The sequence below is a fragment of the Balaenoptera musculus genome, chromosome 20 (assembly GCF_009873245.2).
Source record: "Balaenoptera musculus isolate JJ_BM4_2016_0621 chromosome 20, mBalMus1.pri.v3, whole genome shotgun sequence".
NCBI lineage: Eukaryota > Metazoa > Chordata > Mammalia > Artiodactyla > Balaenopteridae > Balaenoptera > Balaenoptera musculus.
The window spans coordinates 15,581,079-15,607,210 of record NC_045804.1 but is presented as its reverse complement, the minus strand read 5'-3'; the positions used below and the strand labels follow the sequence as shown (position 1 = coordinate 15,607,210).

The 26,132-nt window shown below is 39.7% G+C and overlaps 1 protein-coding gene across 8 annotated transcripts in view; it reads left to right on the top strand.

The window, feature by feature from the left end:
* Positions 1-8,728: 8,728 nt before the first annotated feature.
* TANC2 (tetratricopeptide repeat, ankyrin repeat and coiled-coil containing 2) overlaps positions 8,729-26,132 on the top strand; it is a 361,655-nt gene continuing 344,251 nt past the window's right edge. For 7 of the 8 annotated variants that reach the window (XM_036836548.1, XM_036836547.1, XM_036836546.1 and 4 more), the window contains exon 1: positions 8,729-8,851. The gene's annotated coding sequence lies outside the window, so the exon portion shown is untranslated. Of the gene's footprint in view, positions 8,852-14,410; positions 14,486-26,132 lie in introns of those variants that run through there. The other variant, XM_036836542.1, reaches the window with a different exon arrangement.

Sequence of the window (26,132 nt, the reverse complement as noted above, 5' to 3'; positions counted from 1 at the left end):
ACTCAGGGTTAATATAGACTCAGACTTAAAAATTTCTTCCCCAAGCTCTATGGAGGTACGTAGAAACTGTTTTTCCCTTGCTAAAGGCACTAAATTGCTGTGCTTTTTGATCATTAAGTCAATTTTTATGCCTCTTTTCCTCTCTACCCTGCTTACAGACTTGCAGCGTTTCTCTCTCTCAGTGCTACCCTGCATGCCTACATGGGATAGTTTCTCCTCCCTCTTCTAGTTTACCGCTTTTTAATTTTTTATGAGTTTGGAAGCCAGATTGGCCAGGGTCTTTTAAAATCGATCCAAGTAAAAATTAATAGCCTCTGAGAAAGGGCTTCGATAAATCTCTAGGAGTAATGGGTGTGATCTTTAGGGCATGGACTTTGGTGAGCTCTATTTGTTTCTGCAGAGGTCTTTTTCCATCTCCTTTGTTTCCTTGGTTCCTTGCTGCACTTCAGATAGATGAGATTGTCAGACAGCAGAGTTTCACACAAATGAAGTTTTATTACAATTATCAGGTTGATAACGTAACATTAAAATGCCTCCTTTCCTTTTCCTCTACTGAATTCTGATTCTTTACTTCCTTTTGTTCCTTTCACATTGTGTGTTAGGTTGACTAAATCTAGAGAAATTGTTACTTGGGCTTCAGGACCAATCGAAACCTTCATTTCCCTTACCTTTTCTTCCTCCCACCTCTTTTTAATAACTAAAACATCTCTACATTTCACATCAACAAACCTATAATTCCCTTATATTAAAAAATCATTTCCTTGGTACAAATGAACTTATTTACAAAACAGAAATAGAGTCACAGATGTAGAAAACAAAATTATGGTTACCAAGGGGGAAAGGCAGGGGAGGGATAAATTGGGAGATTGGGATTGACATATACACACTACTATATATAAAATAGATAACTAATAAGAACCTACTGTATAGCACAGGGAACTCTACTCAATACTCTGTAATGACCTATATGGGAAAAGAATCTAAAAAAAGAGTGGATATATGTATATATATAACTGATTCACTTTGCTGTACAGCAGAAACTAACACAACGTTGTAAATCAACTATACTCCAATAAAAATTAATTAAAAAAATTATCTAAGGCCTCTTTTGATTAAAAAGAAATTAAGTGTATTCCATTTTGTGAAGAAAACGAAGACAATTTACACAACTCTACTGCATTCTTACCTTCACTCTTACTCATGGCTAATTGATAAGGGCTGTGGTACTAAACCGTGATTGTGTGGTCATTCCCTGTAAAGGCCAATCATTCTCCCTTTGCTGCTGATTGCCTCCCTTAATATTTAACTACATTGCAACTACTTAGGTGCTTTGAGTGAGGGGATATGGCAGGTTCAATAAAACCCACACAATACTGGAGAGTCAACTCAATCTTCATGTCTTATTAGTGGTGGGTCAGTGGCATCATCTTTGTATTAGGGCACAATGAATACCCTTGATGATGACAGTGTTGTGATTCCTTTAGTATGTTGTCCTTGAAGAAAAAATGTGTCAAGTACGAGTGCAAAATAGGTGGTCATCAATGTTTATAATTTCAACTTTGGATCAACTCAAACTTTCTTATACAATGCCATTCCTCAGTCATTTTAAAATACATTGAATTGTAATATTCACGCATTTGCAGATGAATGAAAATTTTATGCTCTTACACAGTGGTGTAGCCTACCAGTCAAGAGTTTATTTTCAGCATCATCACCATTTTCAGTATTTGTTTATGCAATTATTTGAATATTTTATTACATTTTTTACCACTATTTATAAATGAGTAGAAAATGGAAATGCTGATACTAGTAATAAGAAGCATAGTTTTCCTAAACATAACCCAGTTGAGCAAAGGTGGAGTCATTAGCTATATATAAAGCAGGGACTCTATCCTCAGTCAGGTAGATGTTAGGACAAAATTAGAAAATATAATATATGCTGGAAATACTTTACCAAAGATCATATCTTAAATGTGAGTTGCAAATAGCAATTGAATACTGCTTTCAGCTCTTTGGGAGAAAATGCTCTTGTATTATGTGTGCATTTAATTTTTTCATAGTCAACTTTTGTATATGTTACCAGGATTGTATTGAGAAATTGCATAGGAATGGGTAGGGAATAAACTAGGGGTCCACCTATAGGGAGTTCCAAATGGAACTTTATTTACCCTCCTTTTCCCTTCCAAGCATCTTTTTTTTTTTTTTTTAATTTTTAAAAATTACTTATTTATTTTTGGCTGGGTCGGGTCTTCGTTTCTGTGCGAGGGCTTTCTCCAGTTGCGGCAAGCGGGGGCCACTCTTCATCGCGATACGCGGGCCTCTCACTATCGCGGCCTCTCTTGTTGCGGAGCACAGGCTCCAGACGCGCAGGCTCAGTAGCTGTGGCTCACGGGCCCAGTTGCTCCGCGGCATGTGGGATCTTCCCAGACCAGGGCTCGAACCCGTGTCCCCTGCATTGGCAGGCAGACTCTCAACCACTGCGCCACCAAGGAAGCCCCCAAGCATCTTTTATAGAATTTACGTGATCAATACTAAGTACCTTCAAACTCTGTAGAGAAGCGAGGAAGAGGCCTGTGTCTAAAACAGTACCAGACATACAGCTGTGCTTTCTGCCTATTGCTTCTCTGTATCCTTTGCTGACTTCCCTTTCCCCAAATAAAGGTGTTTCTCAAGGTTCAGCCATAACCTAGGGTGTCTGAGTTTTAATGGTAAATGTATTTTCACAGTTTTAAGTCGTTACGAATTGAAAGGGCATGGCAAGAAGGTGAGGGTTCTTTGAGGAAGTTTGGTTGAAAGGTCAACTAGGTCGAGAGCCTTGTCCTCAGTTTTATAGGTCCACAAATTCTAGCTTGTCCATAACATAGAGTGGACTAGACTCTGAAAGTGTGGTTCAGGCTAACTAAAATCATGAGAAATGATTATATTTTCCAGAGGGCCAATATTTAATTTTAATATGCAAAACTGTACATGGATTAGAAGGGTTATGTTGGTATGAACACTCTTTCCATACCCTTTTTTACAGATCTGGATTATTTAATAAATTTAATTCACAAATATATATCCAGCATCTATATGAGATAGATGCTATATGAGATAGATGCCGAATAAATATATATATACATAATTAGTATATACACATATATACACATTAATTCTTAGGATAGGTAGTATGCTCTATTAATTGTAATGAAAATCTTCCTCTTCATTTTCTATTCAAATATTCTGTATTTTAATTTGGATTTTGTCTCTTACTGTGGGATCTGGGGCAAGTTATTTTGAGCCACAATGTTTTCATCTAGTAAAATGGGCATAATAATTCCGATCCTGTAAAGTTTTTATGAGGATTAGATTAAATAATATAACATATGTGAAACGCCTAGGTACAGGTCTGTTACATTGAATGATAATAGTCCATAGAGACTTGCTATGGACCAGGTACTTCCACCTGTACCAACCTAAGCCTCACATCCACCCTATAAGGTAGGTATAGTTTTTAATCTCCAATCCACAGATGAGTATCCTGAAATCTAGAAATGTAGAATAACTTGCTTGTGGTCATGCATTTAGTAAATAGTTGAGTTAGGATTTGAGTGTAGTCTGGGTCCAGGGTCCTTGCTCTTATACACCTGTGCTATATTCCCTCTCCTTGAGTATTCACTATCTTCCCTTTCTCACCTAAATCCCATCTTTCTACTAGCTATTTCCAAGTTATCTTAAATTAGGAGTTCTTACCTGGAGCCCATGGGTGGGTTTCAATTAATACCTTTAACCTGTGAATTAATCAGACCTCTCATATAAATGGCAGAAATGTGGCTCAAACAAGCTGAACCATGGAGGAATTTCAACAAAGGACTAGGAAATGTCCTGGAATCCAAGGATAGGAATGTGAAGGATCCTGGACTCAAATGCATTTGAGCATTCTTCGTTTCTCGGGCTCATGTGTTAGGAAACACATCAGCTAACAGCATCCATTGCTTCAGTTACTAGGGAGAGATTGACATGATCCTTTGGATCTAAAGTACAAAAATTCCAGAAAGGGCTTTAATGTCCCCAGCTGGGGTCAAGAGCTCTCCAGCAGCCAATTCTATGGGTGTCCCATTACAAATCATATAACATGTATAAGTACGAATACATTTTTTTTCCTGAGAAAAGGATCCATTGATTCTGTCAGATTCTCAAAAGAAGTAATTTGTAACTGTAAAGCAGTAAAGAACTACTACAAGCACAAACATGCCAAAACCATCTCTTTCTTCTCCTTAACACCAATCCTCTGACTCCCCTGCTTCTGTCACAGGTACCACAGTCTTCTAGACAGTTAGTCTTGTCACCTTGCTGTATTTTCATTTCTCACTGTTCTTTTCTCTCTGCATTCAGTTATTCAGAAAGTTCTGTTAATTCTTCCCACGCAATGGCTGTTGGGACTATTCCTTTCTATCTCTACTGTCACAGTTCTTGACTAAAGCTGTCCTCTTCTTTAGCTCCTTAAATAGTAATAGTAGTATCTTACCCAAATCATTATTACTTGTCCCTCCTTGCTCAAATCTACCCTATGAGATGAATATTTTAAACACTGTCTTCTTGTCATTCTTCTGCTCAGAGACTCCAGGGTGTTCCCCTTCCTGGGCAGGACCCACTGCAGTTCAGTCCTGTCCCACCTTTCCAACCTCTTACCAACTGATGTTTTCTCCCCTGATTAGTAAATACTCTTCTGTTCATTCACACCTGTTGCTTGCTGGTCTGTTTTTTCGACTTGCAACATGTCTATTTAGAGTTCACGTCATTGCTTGTCTTTGTTAAGAAATAAGAAAGCAACTCAGACTTCCCTGGTGGTGCAGTGGTTAAGAATCCGCCTGTCAATGCAGGGAACACGGGTTTGATCCCTGGTCCGGGAAGATCCTACTCCCCGCGGAGCAACTAAGCTCATGTGCCACAACTACTGAGCCTGTGCTCTAGGGCCCGTGAGTCACAACTACTGAAGTCCATGTGCCACAACTACTGAAGCCTGTGTGCCTAGAGCCCGTGCTCCACAACGAGAAGCCACTGCAATGAGAAGCCCGCGTATCGCAACAAAGAGTAGCCCCTGCTCACTGCAACTAAAGAAAGCCCATGTGCAGCAGCTAAGATCCAATGCAGCCAAAAATTAAACAAATGAATAAAATAAAAAAAAACCAAAAACTTACCTGATAGGATGTTGTGAGAATTAAATGAAGTAGTATATACAAGGCATTTAGTAAAGTATTTGCAGCCAGTAGGCAATCCATCAATGGTAGATGTTATGACTCTTTATTCAGTAGGGAGAGAGAGGTGGCCCTGATGCTTTACTTAAGAGACTTGGAGGTGCCAGGGAAGGCATATGCCATATGCAGAGGTGAGTGATTGTGCAGAGTTGACAAAGCAAGGAAGGTCATTTTGAATGGTATAGATGGCACTGAAAAGTTGGGAGGTATAGAGTATGGTTGGGCCACTTTACGGACAATTGCTTACAGGTTCCTCTTACATGGCATAAATTATGTTTCCAAGTTTAAGTTACAGACTAAATTATCATCTTGACTAGAATGGAGTTTTAGTAGGTAAAAAAAAAAAAAAAATAGCATTCTCAGGATTTCAGGTATTAGTGACCGAAAAGGAAATCAGGGTGAGGAGTTGAGAACAGAGGTGGCTTCTCTCTACATTGTTGCTTTCCATCCCTACCGTACCTCACCCTTACCTCTGTCAGGGACAGACTGTTTCCTCCACAAAGTTAAGAGTGTGGCAGCAAATAGCAAGACTTAACAGCAGAGCTATGTGGAAGAGAACTGGCTAAGTAGCATCATGTTAGATGATCGAAACAGCGAAGCAGTAAGTTCATTCCAGGGGGCACTGGCACTGCTCAGTGTGAACATGGGATCTTGGAAAGGTTGGCTGAAAGAAATGGAGACGGATCTTTGAAAGTATGATGAGGATAGTGAGTCAGAGCTACTCACTTCATCAGAGCAAGAGACCCTGTGGGTCACAGCTATTAGAGTTTACTGTGGGAAAATCCAATAAAGAGCTCTGCTGCTAAAATTGAACAGTTACAGTGTTTTTCTAATTTCCAGGAAGAATGGATTTAAAGGTTTTCATTTTGTGAATTGTTATTAAACTTTTGGTACTTTCTAGTGAAAAGTTGCAAACAAATTTTATAGGAAAAACACAGACATATTATTTCTTAAAAATACATTTTTTTAATATGTGGGAGATCTGCATAAACATAATGTAGCCAGATTTAGTGCTAGTAAAATTGTGTCAAGTCCATATGGCAGAATTCAATCTAACAATATTTCATGGTGTTCCACAATGAGCACCATAATTTCTAAGTATCACCACCTGAACTAGTTTGAAAACCAACACATTACACCCCTGACCGCCTTGTGTTATTTCTTAGGGAAAGGAATGTTATTAGCTCAGTGAAACTCACAGGCAAAGGCTCAGAATCAAAGTAATCTTTAAAATAAATAAAAAGACCAGAAGAGAATTAAATAAGGTAAATTTGAGTGCAAGAAGAATAGCATAACAATAGCTAATGTTTCCTGAGCATTTATTATATACCAGGCTCTGTGATAAGTACTTTTCAAACATAATTTCATTTAATCTTCACAACCATCCTGTGAGGTAACATCACCCATATTAGATAGATAAAGAAAAAGAAGGCTCAGACCTGCTCAAGGTCTCATAGGCTGGTAAGTGGTAGGTGACACTGAGATTCAAATCTAGGTTTCCAGACTCCAATCATGATGACGTTGTAATGCCTCTTTTGTGTATACAATTTTTAAAAAACTCTAAAAATTGAGATAGAGTAAAGCACACCAATCGTTTTGCACATATATTAACCCTTGTAATCATTAACAAGATCAAGGTATTGAGCATTTCCAGCAACCCAGAAGGCTCCCTCCTGCCCCCCCCCATTCAATTCCTCCAAAGTAATCACTACTCTGCCTCTATCACCATAGATAAATAGGTTTTAGTTGGAGTAATCTAACTTTTTGGAGTTATAACCAAAAGATTCCATAGACCAATCCTTCATCTTGCCATTTTAGCTGTAGTATTCAAAGCTGCTCTAGCTCTGACTTTTCAAGAATTCACTGTAGAGACTAGCTGTTACAAAATGGCTTCATATTCAATTTCCTGCATTACTCTGAAATTAATACTAATTTTGAAAAAAACACAAAGAAAATCCTGGATGCAGTAGATTAAAGGACTGTTATCAAATCTCTCTTAGAAACACCACAGACACAGGTTGCTTGACTGAAGTTATTTGGTGTATCTATTTCCAATCATGGTGTCTCATTAAGGAATGGATGACCACGAAAGGTCATCTCAGTTTACGGAAGAAAGGCTAGCCAGGCAGAGTAGGTAACAGTGATTGCTTTGCATCATCTTAAAGCACACGAACAAATTTATGTGCAGATATTTTCCACAGTTGACTTGTTGTTCTACGATGCAAGGGAAAGGAAGAGTAAAGGGGAAGAAGATCTAGGTGGAGGGAAGTGAGGGAAATATGACCTTAAAGGAGGCTTCGTTGTGGTGGCTTTCCGTGCCTTGCCAACTAGCTCTTAAAATCACATTACTTCTTGTCCAACCTGGCAGTGACAGAAGCAGCGTCACAACTTCACCTCAGGTTCCCAAGCTGTGGTTGGTGAATTTCAGCAATGATTCTAGATAATAGCTCTCACTTCCCTCTCTCCCCTCCCCACTATCCCCCCATTCCTGGTTTTGCACTTCATTCTGTTTTCTACACCAGCCAACTATGGCATTTTGAAGCAGTCTACAGATTACAAATGAGCATCAGGGAAAGAATAACTGACATTTGTAGGGTTCGAAGACTTCTAGAAGTGATATGTGTATGAGGTGACTTAAGTGGGGAAAATCTAGAGGAACGTTCTGGCCATCAAAGCAGCAGGACAGGCCCAGAAGTGGGCGCACGTGACAGCAGCAGCACCTCGAGAGTGACATCACCCTGGGGGCGGAGCCGAATCATCCAGGGCCTTGTCTGCTATTGAGCTGCCCTCCCCTCTTCCCCACTGAATGCCGACGACCCCACCAGTCAAAGCCCCCTGAGGAAACAGAAATGCCCAGACCTCACAGAGAGGCAGAGCCAGGGCCAAACCTCTCGGCGGAGAAAAGGGCTCGGTCTTCTCTCTCTCTCCCCGCCACTCCCCACCCCCAAACGGTGGAGGGGGCGGGGGCGCGCGCGCTCCACCACGCACGCGCTCCCACGCACGCGCTCTCCCTCCGCGCTCGCGCTCCTCCCCACCCCGGCCCGGAGGGGGCGGGGCTGCGGGCGGCCTCGGAGGGTGCGACGCCCCCGGCGCGGCGGCGGCGCTAGCGAGCGGCCGGCCGGGCGCGGGTTGCTGGGTGCGCTGCTCCGGCGGGGCCCGCTTGCACGGCTGCCTCGTGCGAGCCGCCCGCCCGGCGGGTGAAGCTGCGAGCGCTCCGAGAGCCGGGCCCGGGGCCGCCAGCGCTGCCCTCCAGCCGCCGCCCTCCGTGCCTCCTTCGGGCGGCCCCGCCCCCGTTCCCATCCCCCTCGCGCTCACCTCCTGGCTGTGCAGCGCGCGAGGCGGAGCAAGTTGCCCGCCGCCGCCGCCGCCGCCGCCGCCGCGCTGGGCGAGAGCCTGCACCCGCGCCGCCGCTGACAGGAGGACCGCCGAGGGCTGCGCTAGCCGCCGGGAGGCCCCGCCGCGCCTTTCCCGGACGCAGACCCACAGCGGGCGTCGGAGCGCAGCGAGGTGCTCTGGGATCGCGGGCGGCGCCGGCGGGCGGCGCGGTCCTCACAGGAGACCCCGGGGACTCGGGCTTGACCCCGAGGTGCAGCGAACCCCCCTCAGAGCGGCAGGTGAGAGACCCCAGGAGCCCGGGAAGGAAAGGTTGCTTCAGTGACAGCGGCGTTCGCCTCCGACGCCTGGGCTCCAGGGAGAGGGGCGGGGGCGAGCGGGGAGGCAGCGAAATGGGCAGTGGAGTGCCTCCGGTGTCCAGGGCGTGGGGAAGGTTGGCTCCAAATGTGGCACTCGGGGCGGCTTCGGATGGGTCCGGGGTCGGTCACTTCGGTGTCACCGAAGGTGTCATGGAATTTGGTACCGAGAGAGTCTCCGGATGACGGGGACCCAGGAGGAGATGCGAGGCAGATTGCTAAACGTGGCAGGGAATGTGGTGCAGAACGAGTTGTAAAATGTGCCCTCTGAATGCAGCATGAAAGTAGTTGTGAAATGTGCCAGGTAAGGCACAGGGTGAGTTGGCCTGTGTGGCGTTGAAATTCACGGTAGAAGTGTTATTAGTGATATTATTAATTTCTCTGGGAAAGGAGGCGTAGTCTAAGAAGAGATTAATAAGGCTCATAGCTAGATATTTTAACACAGGGAATCGAGAGGAGCTATGATACGCTATTTTTTGAGATAGAGATAGTGCCCACGTGAAAGAAACAAGCAAATTGTGTCTGGTTGTGAGATGGGAAAGAAAAAATAGGGCTAAATAATTCCAGGGTTTGCCGTCAGCGTGTAGAGCACTGATACAATTGTATCCTGTGTTGTATTCCAGGTGTGGAATGTTTAAAATGGTTTTCACCAAACATAAACCATGGTAATTAATATTAGGAAGAAGATTTGGTGTTTTGGGTGTCTTGCACTGTCTTCTCTGCTCCTCTCCAGGAAAAGGAAAAAAACAAACCAAAAAAAAAAAAAAACACACAAAAAAACCCACCCCACATCTTGACCATAATTCTGAGTTCAAGACCATCAGGCAAAAGGACGTTTTTTCATAGGTGCCCCTTTTTTCATTTTTATACAGGTGAAAATTTCTGGAATGAGGAAAACAAAACAATATGGTGAACAAAAGGGATAAATTTTCAGGCATTTTGAGGGTTTGAAGCCAAAAACTGTTGCAATGGCTAATTACGGTGAATGACGGTAGTGAAATATTCTTGATGTTGGGGTGGCAGAATAGGAAAAAAATTGAATACAGTAAATGTGGCATAAAAAGCAACAACATGGATACTGTCAGTGGAGCGCTTCTTGCAGCATTTCCCAGGTAGATCATCTCAGGAATGTGAGCACAGGAATGAAATATTAAATATTCTTATTCTCTCTCTCTCTCTATATATGTGTGCGTGTGTGTGTGTGTATATATATATATGTATATATATATCATTACCCACATGCTGCAAAACATTGTGACTTCCATTTAAGAAGAACATCTGTGTTTTGAGAGGATTGTCAGAACATAGCTGGAATTTCAGAAGTAACAAAAGACAGCTCCGTGGGCTATTTAATATAACTTATATACATTCAGTGAGTATATGTCTGTATAGTATGAAACAAGCAGAAATATCGGCATGTGTTCATTAGGGTATAGTTAATTACTGATGAGATTTTAGTATCTTATGTTACAATTCTTGCAGAGAAACGGAGTTACTTGCCTGAATGTTGTTCTTATAAGAAGAACAGTAAGTAATTTGCCAGATAATTAACATTCGTACTGATTGGCTTCCTCCTGGATCCAGATTCAGCCATTGAGGGATCATTTGCTTCAAAGACAAAACTGGATTTTCCTTGGTGATTAATTTTGGGTTTTAGTCTTTTCTGTTGATATGTCTCTCACCTTGAGGCTGTGTTGGGCCTAAAACATAGAGGAGAGGGCCTGAGGAGAAGAAAGAACAATTCTGTTGGGTCTTCCTGTTTTGTTCTGACTGTAAGCCATATGTACTGCCACCCCCTACTGTCTGTAGGAGGAGGTGTCACAGAGCCCAGTTCTTTTCTTGTTATCACTGCCCCCTTGTGTAAGGGAAGAAATTGATAGTTGCACTTTGGAAAACCGCTCTCCCCAGATTGTTCTTGATAGAGTGGTTATGTAGATTTATAATCACCTATTCAGAGTTGCAGGGCTTTAAACTTACTGTCAGTCAGGCTTCAGGCTTAATGTCTATTTTTAATAGTATCTAATTTTAGCCAGTAATTCAAATTGCTAAGAATGCTTTCAGTATGTTTGGGAAGATGGTACTACTAGTAGTGCTAGTAGTAATGGCTCACCCTTACATAGCACCTACTTTGCACCAGTCCTGCTACACAGGTTTTAATCAGTTCCAACATCCTACTGTTATTTCCATTTTACAAATGAGAAACTGAAACACTGAGATGTTAAATAGATTAGTTAGTTAGCAAGTGGAAGAGCTGAGTTCCAATTCAGGAACTCTGGCTCCACACTCTGTGCTCTTCGTAAGTATACTATACTGCCCTCAATCAAATTAGTATTGACGCACATCATGAAAATGCAGGTGCCCATCATAAAAAAGCAAATATGGGGATGTGGATAGGCCCAAGTAGGTAGTAAGACACATAAATGCTAAGCCTACAAATACACCAAAAATACAGTTACTTACAGTATGAACATTTCTCTTTAGGAATTTATTTTTGTAATTTATTTCTGGGATTATGAGTAGAGGAGTATCAGTACTTTTTATGTGGTTAAGGTAATATTTGTGATGGAGGTTGGTTTTGGGGGGATCTTTGGAGGTAGAAAGTTTTACTTTCAGGTAGTTTGGTGTGTATGTCTGTGTGTGTATGTACACGTAGTGTGCAGGAAAGGTTTAGTGGTGCTTTTAAAGAAATAATATATAGATCTCTGTGTAGAGCTATAGAAATTGTTTTCTACAGAAAAATTATGTTCCTACCTACTTACATTTTTATGATCTCTATTTTAAAATTTTAATTATATTTACTGGCCACACTCGTGCCCCCTGCAGTGGAAGCACAGCCTTTTTTCTTTTTTTTAAATAGAGCTAACCTCATAATAAACTTTTTTTAAAAAATTTATTTAATTAATTTATTTTTGGCTGCGTTGGGTCTTCGTTGTTGCGCACTGGCTTTCTCTAGTTGCAGCGAGCGGGGGCTACTCTTCGTTGCGGTGGAAGCGCAGAGTCTTAACCACTGGATCGCCAGGGAAGTCCCTATGATCTCTATTTATTTAAAAAAATAATTAGCAAAAATGGATTAGATGTATATGTACTTTTTATCTCTTTTTTCCAACAAATATTTGCTCAGATTTTTCTTGCACTTAAACATTGTTTTATAGATATCAACTACATATGAAATAATATTTATAAAAATGTGTAAAGTATAGAAGACTAATAATGCAGCCAACACTTATATACCTTCCACCCAGTTTAAGAAATGGAATATCACCTCCTATACCTAACATTTATTTTCTTAGTCAAACTTTGTGCCATTCTGTGAATCACATATGTCATGTAATCAAACACTTCCTTCATTTTTACATACATTGGTTGATAAGGCAATTTACTGATTATAGCTAAGACTTATTCATGTATGTTTATATATTTTAGTTTATTTAATAAATCATCATAGACTCAGATCGTGCTCTGTATTTATATTGGTTGATGGTTCATTTTAGCATACTTATAAAACCTAATTTGTTGTTTGCATCTTTATCATAAAGTTTTACTAACATGGTTAAACAGTAGTAGATTTATTTCCCTCTTCTGTCATTGATTCTTACTGTCCCATGCTAGCTGTCTAGCTTCCCCCGGCCTTCCTCATAAAGGCCTTTGTTCTTTTAGTATTTTCTGAATGACTCTGTGTGCATTGTTTTGAACGGAGAAGGAAGTAGGCCTAGAAAAGAGTATACTAAACCAGTACTTCCAAAAGGGGAATTTTAAGGTAGTTGATACTAATTAGATATAAGGAAGAACAAGTATGATTAAACGAATGCATCAAAACTCTCTCCTTGTCATATTAATTCCTCTTACAACAGAATTAAAATTGAATCTCTGAGATGTATGGATTGGGCACACTAGTTGAATTATGTTGGATTGTACTTATACAGGATCACCAGTGTTAGCTGTAATATTTTTACTGATGGTACCCAGATTTCATTTCAAGGAGCTAGAATAAGCGGTTGCAGATAGTTGTTTACTTTTCTAGTACGAGTCTGATCAAGGTAACAAATGTTATAAAATAGTTTGGAAGTTAGTTTAATTATTTGGATTTTTTTTTTCTCAGCATTGTCGTATCTGTTGAGTGCCTGTAGTCGTCAAATACGATTGTCATTTGGAGAGAAGGCACTGTGTAAATAAATAGTTTAGTCTTTGTTATAATACCATGAAAACTACCACTTGGTTTATTTGAGTAGTATCTTTTGTAATAACTTGTATTAGATGAAGATTGTTTACAATTTTAAAAAAAATGAGTCGAGATGTGTGTATGGTGATCGAGAGACTACATCATGACCTTGATGAATCTCTAAAAGTCTGTGGAGAGAAATAGGTTACAAGAAGAGCTTAAAGACTTACAGCTATATTTCCCCACCCAATGGTCCTTTTCCTTTCTTTTAGAGGATATTTTTACCTTGAGTATTTACGATTCAAGATAATATTAGATGGGGCTTCCCTGGTGGTGCAGTGGTTAAGAATCCGCCTGCCAACGCAGGGGACACGGGTTCGAGCCCTGGTCTGGGAAGATCCCACATGCCGCGGAGCAACTAAGCCCGTGCGCCACAACTACTGAGCCTGCACTCTAGAGCTTGAGAGCCACAACTACTGAGCTCGTGTGCCACAACTACTGAGCCCGCGAGCCTAGAGCCCGTACTCCGCAACAGGAGAAGCCACTGCAGTGAGAAGCCCGCGCACCACAACAAAGAGTAGCCCCCGCTCGTCGCAACTAGAGAAAGCCCACGTGCAGCAACGTAGACCCAATGCAGCCAAAAATAAATAAAATAAATAAACAAATTTTAAAAAGATAATATTAGATGGAGAACAAGCTATTTGGGCCTGGGTTTTAGAAGGCTAAAGCAGGTTGAGGATGCAATCAGTGAAAGAAGTTTCTGGTAGGGATCTTTCATATTCTAGAAAGCTCTAAGTAAATAATTGTAATACCATAATTTTTTTCTGGAAACAAATTTCTTTTATTAGGTCAATTTATTTTATTTACAGAATCCTTATAAATCATTTGAAAGCTGTGTTTGTGGATGTTATAAGTATCAGGTAAGTTGCTTTTTTATGGGCTGCACATTACAACTGGTATCTTGTTATGTTCAACTTCTGTTTGTTCTTGAGTAGTTAAGGGTAAACATGACTAAGTTTAAGAGGCAAAAGAATTAAGTTGGTGTTAGTCATAATCACACCCTTTCTTTACCCTTTCCTTCCCCATAATATTAATTTCTGCCTTTATTCAGTGCATGGTATATCTTACCTCTCAAATGCCTTTCTTTTGATCAGAACTTGAGAGATTCTGGTGTCAGTTATTTAAACCAAGTAGTTGCGTTATAGTGAATAATATTGTTGGTATGTTTTTAAAAAATCTAATTGCCTTAGTAATGATTTATCTGACAGGCTCATCTTATGCCTCCTTATGACACCCATATTATGTCTAACTGAAGAAGTTTCTGCCAAAATACATTATTCGATTCTACTTTTTTTTCTCAGAAGAGGTATCCCAAGTGGAGAGGTTTTGGAACACAGCATGTAAGAGAACATTTTTCTTTGTTTGCTCCGATCTCAGTCTCTCATATACTTATTTTGTATAGAAAAGGTTGTATGAAAAAAACATTGATTTTTGTATATTAGTTTATTATACAGACACATTATGTTTAAGGTATATGAGTTGAGTTAGATTTGTTATGTTGGAAAAATTGGGGGAGTTTTATGCAGTGTATTAATACATTAAATCCTTCACTTAAATATTTACTGACCACTATGTGTAAGTAGTTACCTTTACTACTGTAATCTTTCAGTTGAAGGTAGACATATCATATTCTTCCTTAAATAAAAACTAAATTTGTAGTTCAGAATTGTGTCCTGGGTATTCACTCTACCTCTAGGAAAAATATAGTTGAAAAAATATTTTAAAGTTTGTCACTTTCCTAAAGTTTCACTGGCCAATGTTGATAAATTTTACTTTCTTCTTTAGATGGCAAAGGTATCATGAAAAGAAAAACAGTGACTTATATATTTCTTTTTATAAATATCAGCAAGTACTACAGACATAAAATTCAGAATGAAAAGTATGTGAGCAATAGTAATGGAAAACTTTTGTTATTCCAAGCAGATGTTTTTGGACCAGGTAGCCATGCTTGTCTGTAACACCATGCTTGCATTATCATATATGATTATATCAGATGACATATCTGATCATAGAGATGAACAACATGAAGAGATATGGCACCAGTTTTTTATTGCTGTGGAAACTCCCTTTCCCCACCAATGGATCTAGCCTTATAAGTCGATTCGTTAGTTATTAAATTTGGAAATGGGAGTGGGTGTGTAGATACTGTGATTTATTCATTTAGACAGGAGCCTCTGCCTCACATCTCAGTAAATTCCCTCTGCCTAAATGAAGGAAGTCTCTTTGTAGCCCTTTGTTCCTAATCTTGTGTTGTGAGGTCCCACAATTTCTAGCTCTAATTGCTGAAATTTGATAAGGCAAAACTAAGGAAGCTTGATGGGTATTTGTACTCTAGAATTCTGTTTCTGTTCAAATTCCATGGAATCCTGTAGAGCTCCCAAAGATGTGAATTAGGGTGAATGAAGGTAATTAGCTTTAGTAGACACGTGGGATGTAGACTTACTACACACTCAAATGCTGCTTCAGCGTCAGAGAATCTTAGCTCTTCCTTTTTAGGGATTTAAAGAGGAAGAGAGACTTCCTTTGGAAGCTGTTATTCAGATGTTGCTATATTGTAGGATGTGACAATACTGTTGTTTGGTTGTAAGTAGCTTTTGAAATTTTACAATCATGAGACCCTTTGTATAGTAGAGAGAACATGAATTTGTGAGTTTTTGAATCATGAAAACAGGTTGAGATTATCACTCTGTCACTTACTAGCTGTGTGAGGGGCTAAAACCTCTCTTGTAGGGTTTCGATGATGATAAAATGAAATAATGCCAGTGAAAAATCCTTAGGACGATGTCTAGTTCTTAATAAATGGTAAGTTTTATTAGGTTTTGGAAAGTGTCCTGGATTTCTGTTTCGTGATGTGTGCTTCACATAGCTCCGCCCCACAGTGTTTTACTAGCATTGTCTGTCCAGCTTTTCCTTGTTATTTTGTCTTTTCAGCCTAGCAAGGTATTTAAAACAAAAAACAAAAAAAACCTGTGGTAATTCGGCTACTCATTAATTTTGTGTCTTGAAATTTTCTTTTATGAAGGATTTGATGAGAGCTGAGAGGAAAAGTTCTTGAATAACTGTAAACTTAAAAATATAAACTCTCAGGCAGACTCCTAGTATGCGTTTCTTTTTGCACTATTTCCCTTTAAGTACCACAAACTTGCAAAAAATTAATTTTTGATTTCCTCTATAAAATAGCAAACCTCAGCACTTCTTGAGACATTGAGCCCTTTGACAGTTTTTTTTTCAATTTGATCATGTGAACATTTTCTACTTTTACAAACATTTCTCATTTTTGTGAATAACTGAAGCATTCTCTGTTTGATAACTTTATCCCCCACTCACCCGCCACCATGCGCCATGTTGTTAGCTTTTTGTAATTTTTCTTTTTAAAAAATTTGTAAGTGACAGTCATGGTGGTTGATTGTCTTTTGTGATCTGCTTAATAAAAAGGACTTGTCTATTTACAGTGTAAAATTATACATCAAAAGAAGTTTGCCCCTCTTTCTTTAGTATAACAAGCTAACTATCAAAATCTCACTTTCTTCCCAAGCTTCAAGGAGTTCTGTAACATTTTGCCCATTTCTGCTAATCTGTTTACATATCATGCAAACAGTAATTCACTGACTATTTTTCTTTAAATGGACGTGACTCACTTTATCTTAGTTTTATAATTGGTCATCGTAATATCCATGAACTGATCAGTTTGTGCTAGTTGTAAGATAAAAACTAGTTCATCCTGAAGACATCTTGCTTAATGCCTTTAGGAAGACCACTTATATGCGACTTTGGTTCCAGATTGGATTGTTTTGTATTTTTAATCCATTCTTTTTTTTTTTTTTTTTTTTACCTTTTTAAAAAAATATTATTTATTTATATTTATTTTTGGCTGCATTGGGTCTTTGTTGCTGCGTGCGGGCTTTCTCTAGTTGCGGCGAGTGGGGGCTACTCTTCCTTGCGGTGCGCGGGCTTCTCATTGTGGTGGCTTCTCTTGTTGTGGATCACGAGCTCTAGGCGCGCAGGGTTCAGCAGTTGTGGCACGTGGGCTCAGTAGTTGTGGCTCACGGGCTCTAGAGCACAGGCTCAGTAGTTGTGGCGCATGGGCTTAGTTGCTCCCCGGATGTGGGATCTTCCCAGACCAGGGCTTGAACCCGTGTCCCCTGCATTGGCAGGGGGATTCTTAACTGCTGAGCTACCAGGGAAGCCCCAGGATTGTTTTGTATTTTTAAGTAAATGAACTTCATAGTGATTCCTCTCCTTGTTTTAGATAATGTAATTCTATCTTGTCTTTGGATGTATTAAAGATAGCCATTTATTAGTTGTTAACAAATGTTAATTTGTCATTAATTATAGTAGATAACTGCTATCTCTCCCCTCCCCCCCCCACGCTTCTACTTTTTTAAAAAAATTACAAAAGTATTTCTCTGCTTGCAACCACTAAAATAAACAAACCAGGGGTGAATAAAGAAAAAAATAATATTTTCCTTTCCTTCTCCACTTTTCCCTTGTTGGTTTAGCCAGCATTAACCAACACTTTGAGTGTTGAGTTTTTTACCGTCTTTCTCTTTGCTCAAAAACCTTTAAGCATATATATATATACACATACACACATATATAGGCTTTTTGTAACTTGCTTTATTTATTTAAGAGTATGTCATGGCTGTCTCCAGTTTAGTAAATGGAGCGCTAATTAATTTTAAAAAGCTGAATAACATTCCATAGCATACTACACCATAATTTAGTCTGTTGTTCTCCAACAGATGGATGCTATGATTGTTTTCATTTTTTTTTCTATTATAAACATTAGTCCAGCCTTACTCATAAGCAGACAAGCAAACATTCTAAATAAAATATTAGCAAAATAAATCCAGCAGTGTATATAAAAGACAATATATTCCAGGAAGGCAAGGACAGTTAAATATTAACGTAATTTGTTATGTTAACAGATTTTGAGATTAAAAACTGTATGATTATCTCTCTCTTTTGGGGTGAGTTGGGGGACTTTGTATTGTATTTATATAAAACAGCAAAAGGAGATGCCTGCAGACAGTAGTCTAAGTTTTGTAGAATTCTTTGATCCTCAGAGTTGATAGACAAAAACCTTTTTTTCTGGATTCTTTGGGAGGACTCTGTGGAACCTGGGCCTTGGCTCTCACCTTTTGGTTGCTAAAGCTGGTACTCTTGACAGTATGAAAATAAGCGTACTTCTAGACGCTGGGATGGATGATATGGGTGAGCCTGTCCAATTTAGGGCTGGTACTTTTTAAGATCTTGTATTTGATTACTTTGGGCTTAATGAGCACCTCATTGGCCTCTGTATAGGTGCTCAGTGTCTTGAAAATGTTGGCCTGAATCTTTTTTGAGGCCTTTCTTCTTGTGCTTGTTGGCAAAATGTACATTCCTTAGGATCTATGTTTCCTGAAGTCATTTCTAGGACTGGTCGTATATGATATTGTTATTGGATTTGGCCACATCTCGACTACTAGCCACAACTCTGGGAGTGGTGGAGACTGGAAAAAAGAGACCCATGACTATCTTAATAGGTGCTAGAAAAACATTTGATAACATTTTGGAGTAATTTCCTCAGAGTGGCATAATTTCTGAATCCTTGCTTAAGTGAAGATGCCTTTCTTTTCTCTTGATCAGTAAAGGGTATCTTGGCTGGATATAGTGTTCTTGGATCATAATCCTTTTTTTTCCTATACAGCGTAGACACCTTATACCACTGTCTCTAAGCTTCTTGTGCAATAGATAAGTCTGATGCCAGTCTGATTCTCCTTTCTTTTTAAGTATCAATAACTCGTTCTTTATCTTCTATATAAAAAGTCTTGCCACCTTTATGTGCCCTGAGATTATCAGGTCTAATCTCATTATGCACTTTATCCTTTTTATATCATGAGAAACTCAGTACTGCCAGTTCATCGCTCATTTTCTGGAGTCTAATTCCTATCTGTATAGTTCTGTATTTCTCCCTTTCTGACTCCAGTTTTTCCCTTTTTTTTTTTCTTCTTTCTTATTCTTCAATGTTTAGTGATAGTAAAATCATTTTGGTCATTCTGAGTTGATATTCTCAGGTACACATTGTGCTCTTTCAAAATGTAGTCTCAAATATTTTTTTATTTCATCAAAGTGTTTCTGAATTATTGTTTTGACTGTGTTCTGTTCCTTGCTTTGATTTTCTTCTTCAGGAGTTTCTATCAGCTGTATGTTCAATCTTCTTTGCCTGTCTTCAGTATTTGTCACTCTTTCTCAAATCCTTTTTATCTCTTTTTTTGAGTTTAAGTTTTTTTTCTCTTTTTTACCTTCTATTTTTCTTAAGGGACTGTCTTTTTATTTACTCTTGTCTTCATTTCTGGAATGTGTCTTTCCTTTTATTTTTAATTCTTACCTGAGTTATGTCATCTCATTTTGAGTTTTTATAGTTCTTATATTTGTTTTTCTTTCATATCTTATGTCATTTTCTTAAGGTCTTTTAGCTCATTCTGAAATAGCATGTTTTAATTTTGATCTGTTATGTGGGCATGTCTTTCTGGCATACTTTCATTGTCTGCAGGGATGGTATTCCACTTCATATTCTCTCTTTTCTTGTAACAACTTTATATGGGATTGGCCTTGATACGTTTCTGTGACTCAGTTTTCCTTGAACTTAGTTAAATGAATCTTTTAGAATGTGGCTGGGTTCAGCAAAGCTTCTTCTTTCACTGAGGTTTTTCTTCTGTTGTTTTTGTGTAGTGTTAAAAAATATGGCAGCTTGCTTTCTGAGATGTCCTGGCTTTATTCTCCTCCAGTAGTTTCGTCTGGACCTTCTCTTTCCTTCATCTCTCTTGCCTGATCTCAATTTTCATCCCTTTATGATTGTGAAACGCTTCTCTGTGCCTTCTGGGTCTCATTGTCAGTCATCTGCAAAACTCCCTTTTATCTTTAACCTCTTCTCTAAACATTACTGCCTTCTTGCTCTAACTGAAACTTACCTCTCTGCTGAGGGCACTTACTTCTCCTGGAGAGTTCTTAAGTGGTGGTTCCTCCTGGTGAGGTGGGTTAAATATTCTCTTTGCTTTTTCATATTTGCTTCTAGACTTCTTCTGGGCTCACTGCTAGTTTCCTACTACTCCAGCTGTAATTATTGGTGACTTCAGTATTCATGCAGATGATCCTTCTGACATTCTGGTCTCTTGACTTCCTCTCCTCCACTCAGCCATTCACTTCTGTGGCATGTCCTGTGCAGATGTTTTTAAACTCTCAGTGCATCTGCATTAACTGGGGAGCTTTGACAAACTACAGATGCCTAGAACTTACTCCCAGAGAGTCTGTTTTGCCTGGTCTGAGGTGTGGCCTGGGATAATATTTTTAACAGTTTTCCAAGGTGACTTTAATGTGCAGCCAGGATTGAGAGACACTGCCCTAGAACTTGTTATTACCCCAAAACTACAACTTTCTATAATATCAATTTCTGGCATTTTACTCTCCAATTACCTCCATTTTTTCAGGCTCATTTCTTCTAGTACCCAACAACCTTAATTCCTTGATCTCACAGGGACCTTTTAATTTACCACATTTTCAACTGTTCTTCAATGCATTCATGTCCTCACTTTTTTTTTTTTTTTTTTTAAACTAGCTGAATTCCCGTAGTCCATCATTACAATTGCTCTCCTGCCTCTACCTCAACCCCCTTGATTTGACCTTTCTTCCTTGGTTGTTCTTGCCTGGTTAAAACTAAGTCTACTTATGTTACACCTGTATACTTGTAGCTGAATGTGGCTGGAACAGAACAACTGTGTTGACTTTAAATTCTTGGCCAGTACCAAATGACTTTAAATGCCTTGCTTAGTGCTGCCAAGCTACTGTATTATTCTAGTTCTTCCATACTCCTATTCACTTAGATGATCCTGTCCTTCCCTTGCACCCAAATTTTCCACATTTCTCTCTTTCAGCTTGTGACTTTACTTTCTATTTTACTAAGAAAACAGAAATAATCTTCTTACCACCTGCATACCAATGTTACTGTGAATTAATTGTCTTTTCCTCTCTTGAAGGCCATTCCCACCAATTGTCCATTAGAGCTCACCCCTTCTTGCCTTCTCAAGGACATACTTCCTGTAATTCTTCTCTGTCTCTCCTTTTCTGGATTGCTGTCAACAGAATAAAAACACTGTATTGATATTCTTTCATCTTAAAGAAACTCTCTCTTAACCTTACTTCTCCTTCCAGCTGCCACCCCATTTCTTATCTCATTTATACCAGACTCCACGAAAATAGTTGTCTTTGTTCACCTCATCCAACTCTCTTTTTTACAGCTTTATTGAGGTATTATTTACATTTAACAAAATTCAGCTATTGTAACAGCATAATTCAGTGATTATTGGTAAATTTATAGAGTTGTGCAGTCATCACCACAATCCAGTTTTACAGTATTTCCGTCACCCCCCAAAATTCTCTTGAGCCCATTTGCATTCAGTCTCCATTCCCAGCCCCATCCCTAGGCAACAGAAAGATCTGCTTTCTGTTTCTATAAATTGGCCTTTGGGCATTCATATAAATGGAATCATACAATATGTAGTTTTGTTTTATACTGTGCAGTCTTTTGCTTCTGTCTTTTCATTTAGTGTAATGTTTTTGAGGTTAATCCGTGTTGCGCATGTATCGGTACTTGATTTTTATTGCTGAATATTATTCTATTGTATAGACATACTGCGTTTTGTTTATCCATTCACCAAATAATGGACATTTGGATTGTTTCTGGTTTTTGTTTATTATGAATAGTGCTGCTATAAACATTCAGGTACAAGCTTTGAGTGTGGATATATGTTTTAATTTCTGTTGGATAGATTCCTAGGAGTAGAATTGCTGGGTTTGGGATCCATTTTAAGTCAATTTTTGTATGTGGTGTGAGGCAAGGATTTAAGCTTATTTTTCTGTGTATGGATATCCAGTTGCCCCAGTAACATTTATTGAAAAGGTTATTCTTTCTTCCATTGAATTGTCTTGGCACAATAAAAAAAATCAATACCTGGGGTATGAGGAGGGATTAGCAACCTCCTATGGCTGTCTCACCACCTGGAGCTTTCTCTTAATTTATTTATTTATTTATTTATTTTTGGCTGTGTTGGGTCTTCGTTTCTGTGCCAGGGCTTTCTCTAGATGCGGCGAGCGGGGGCCACTCTTCATCGCGGTGCGCGGGCCTCTCACTATCGCAGCCTCTCTTGTTGCGGAGCATAGGCTCCAGACGCGCAGGCTCAGTAATTGTGGTTCACGGGCCCAGTTGTTCTGTGGCATGTGGGATCTTCCCAGACCAGGGCTCGAACCCGTGTCCCCTGCATTGGCAGGCGGATTCTCAACCACTGCACCACCAGGGAAGCCCGGAGCTTTCTCTTAAATCCCCAGATAGTCCATTAGTCCATTGCTTGCTCCAAACAGGACTACAACCTCAGGTAATTGGAGATACCGGCCCTTCCTGTTCACTTGCCACTGAGATGGCTACTATAATTGGCAGTGCTACCAGTTGAGTCCTGTTTGGCAGTGGCAGCAAAGCTGCTGGTTTTCATGGCCTTCCCCATCATGGTTGAATGCTGCTTGTTGGAGGCAGTAGTCCTTTTTTGGGAAGAATGAGAGTAGTCACAGGCAAAAAGATGCCACAGGCTTGCTTTGCTCTTATCCAATGTTAAGTAGTTTGCATGAATGAATACTTCTTAGTTTGTTGTATGCCTTTAGTTGATTTCCAGAGTGCTAAAAAGTCAGATCTCCATTCTCTTTTGAACCCATTCCAACGAGGCATTCTCTCCTACCATTTCACTGAAACTGCTTATTATGATCATTAGTGGCTTTCACATTGCTTAATCCATTGGTTGTTTTTTAGTGTCCGTCTTGCTTGAGGTATTTGATACAGTTGGTTACTCTCTCCCCTGGAAAGTCTTTGGCTTCTAAGATGCCACTATCTCTTGGTTATTCTATGTCATGGATACTCCATTTTAGTGAATTTCTTTCACTGATGCCTTCTCATCTTCCCAGCCTATAAGTTGTAGTGCCTTAGGAATTTTATCTCCCTTGAGGACATTGCTTCCCCTTTTGCCCTCTCAAGTGATGCCCTCTTCCTTTCCTTCTTTACATAACCCTCATACCACTGGATCTGGAAATGGAGTAGATATTCTCTTTATTCCCCCTTTCAGCATTCAAATCATTCTCTCTTTCCTAAAATTCTCTACCTTTGAATCTCATGTCATCAGATTTATTTACTACAGCCCCTCATTATTGCTGTTGACTGTATCTCCTGGTTCATTCCCTACAATGACTTCTGATGCTTACTACCCAGAGTTAGGCCAGACTTCACAGTTAAGGGCACAGCCCTCTGTAAGACTACTCTGACTTCAAACACTAGCTGCAAGTGTCTCCCTCACTTCTGACTAACTGGCTACAAATTTGAGGGTTCCCACTACTCCCTAAAATTCAATAATTCACTAGAACAACTTATAGAACTCAGGAAAGTGCTATACTTATGATTATAGTTTTATTGTAGCAAAAACGATACAAAGCAGAACAACCCAAAAGAAGGGACACATAGGGCTTCCGTGGTGGCACAGTGGTTAAGAATCCGCCTGCCAATGCAGGGGACACAGGTTTGATCCCTGGACTAGGAAGATCCCACATGCCACGGAGCAACTAAGCCCGTGTGCCACAACTACTGAGCCTGCGCTCTAGAGCCTGTGAGCCACAACTAGGGAGCCCATGTGCCACGACTACTGAAGCCTGCGCGTCTAAAGCCTGTGCTCCACAACGAGAGAAGCCACAGCAGTGAGAAGCCCGCACACCGCAACGAAGAGCAACCCCTGCTCGCTGCAACTAGAGACAGCCACACACGGCAACAAATAACCAAAGCAGCCAAAAATAAATAAATAAATTTATTAAAAAAAAAAAGATCATCTATTCCATTTTTCTAGATTCCACATATATGCGTTAATATATAATATTTGTTTTTCTCTTTCTGGCTTACTTCACTCTGTATGACAGACTTTAGGTCCATCCACATCTCTACGAATGACCCAGTTTCGTTCCTTTATATGGCTGAGTAATATTCCATTGTATATATGTACCACATCTTTATCCATTCATCTGTCATTGGACATTTAGGTTGTTTTCATGTCCTGGCTATTGTAAATAGTGCTGCAGTGAACATTGGGGTACATGTGTCCTTTTGAATTATGGTTTTCTCAGGGTATATGCCCAGTACTGGGATTGCTGGGTCATATGGTAGTTCTATTTTTAGTTTTTTAAGGAACCTCCATACTGTTCTCCATAGTGGCTGTATCAATTTACATTCCTACCAACAGTGCAAGGGGGTTCCCTTTTCTCCACACCCTCTCCAGCATTTATTGTTTGTAGATTTTTTGATGATGGCCATTCTGACTGGTGTGAGGTGATACCTCATTGTAGTTTTGATTTGCATTTCTCTAATGATCAGTGATGTTGAGCATCCTTTCATGTGTTTGTTGGCAATCTGTATATCTTCTTTGGAGAAATGTCTATTTAGGTCTTCTGACCATTTTTGGATTGGGTTGTTTGTTTTTTGGATATTGAGCTGCATGAGCTGCTTGTATATTTTGGAGATTAATCCTTTGTCAGTTGCTTCGTTTGCAAATATTTTCTCCCATTCTGAGGGTTGTCTTTTTGTGTTGTTTATATTTTCCTTTGCTGGGCAAAAGCTTTTAAGTTTCATTAGGTCCCATTTGTTTATTTTTGTTTTTATTTTCATTGCTCTAGGAGGTGGTTCAAAAAAGATCTTGCTGTGATTTATGTCAAAGAGTGTTTTTTCTGTGTTTTCCTCTAAGTGTTTATAGTGTCTGGTCTTACATTAGGTCTTACATTTGGAGTTTATTTTTGTGTATGGTGTTAGGTAGTGTTCTAATTTCATTGTTTTACATGTAGCTGTCCAGTTTTCGCAGCACCACTTATTGAAGAGGCTGTTTTTTCTCCATTGTATGTTCTTGCTTCCTTTGTCATAGATTAGGTGAACATATGTGCGTGGGTTTATCTCTGGGCTTTCTATCCTGTACCGTTGATCTATATTTCTGTTTTTGTGCCAATATCATATTGTCTTGATTACTGTAGCTTTGTAGTATAGTTTGAAGTCAGGTAGCCTGATTCCTCCAACTCTGTTTTTCTTTCTCAAGATCGCTTTGGCTGTTCGGGGTCTTTTGTGTTTCCATACAAATTGTAAATTTTTTGTTCTAATTCTGTGAAGAATGCCATTGGTAGTTTGATAGGGATTGCATTGAATTTACTAGCTACATGTTAATAACTCCCAGATGTCTGTATCCAATCCAGATTTCTTTCCCAAATTCCAGACTCATATATCCAGCTGCTTACTTGACCTTTCTATATACTTGGGTGTCTAATAGATATATCAAGCACATTTGCCCAAAATTATCTTCTCACTGTCCCCCACCCCCCCCCCCCGACCCCATCTATTTTGCCCGTAGTCTTTTCTGTCTTGCTGATGGCAGCTCCATCCTTCTACCTGCTCAGGATGTTGGAGTCATCCTTGACTTCTCCCTTTCACTCACTCCCCATATTCAGTCTATCAGGAGATCCATCGGCTATACCTTCAAAACATCTAGAATCTGGCCACTGCTGACCACTTCCACCCAGGTCTAAGCTACTCATATCGCTTACCTGGATTACTGTAGCCAGCCTCCTAACTGGTTTGCTTCTACAACTTCTTTTCAAAACAGCAGCCAGAGTGTTCTTTTAAAAATATGTCAGATCATGTCTTTACTCTTTTTAATATCTGCCCTGTGACTTCCTGTCTTATTCAGAATAAAAGCTAAAGTTCTTACAAGGGTTATTAAGGCTCTAGACATTGTGGCTCAAGTCATTTCTGTCATCTCATCTACTTCCCTAACCCCTCTCTCCTGGCCACTGATCCACTGTGCTCAAGGTACACAGGCCTTCTTGCTGTTCCTTAAACAAGCTGAGCATGCTTCTGGCTTAATGACCTTTGCGTTACTGTTTTTT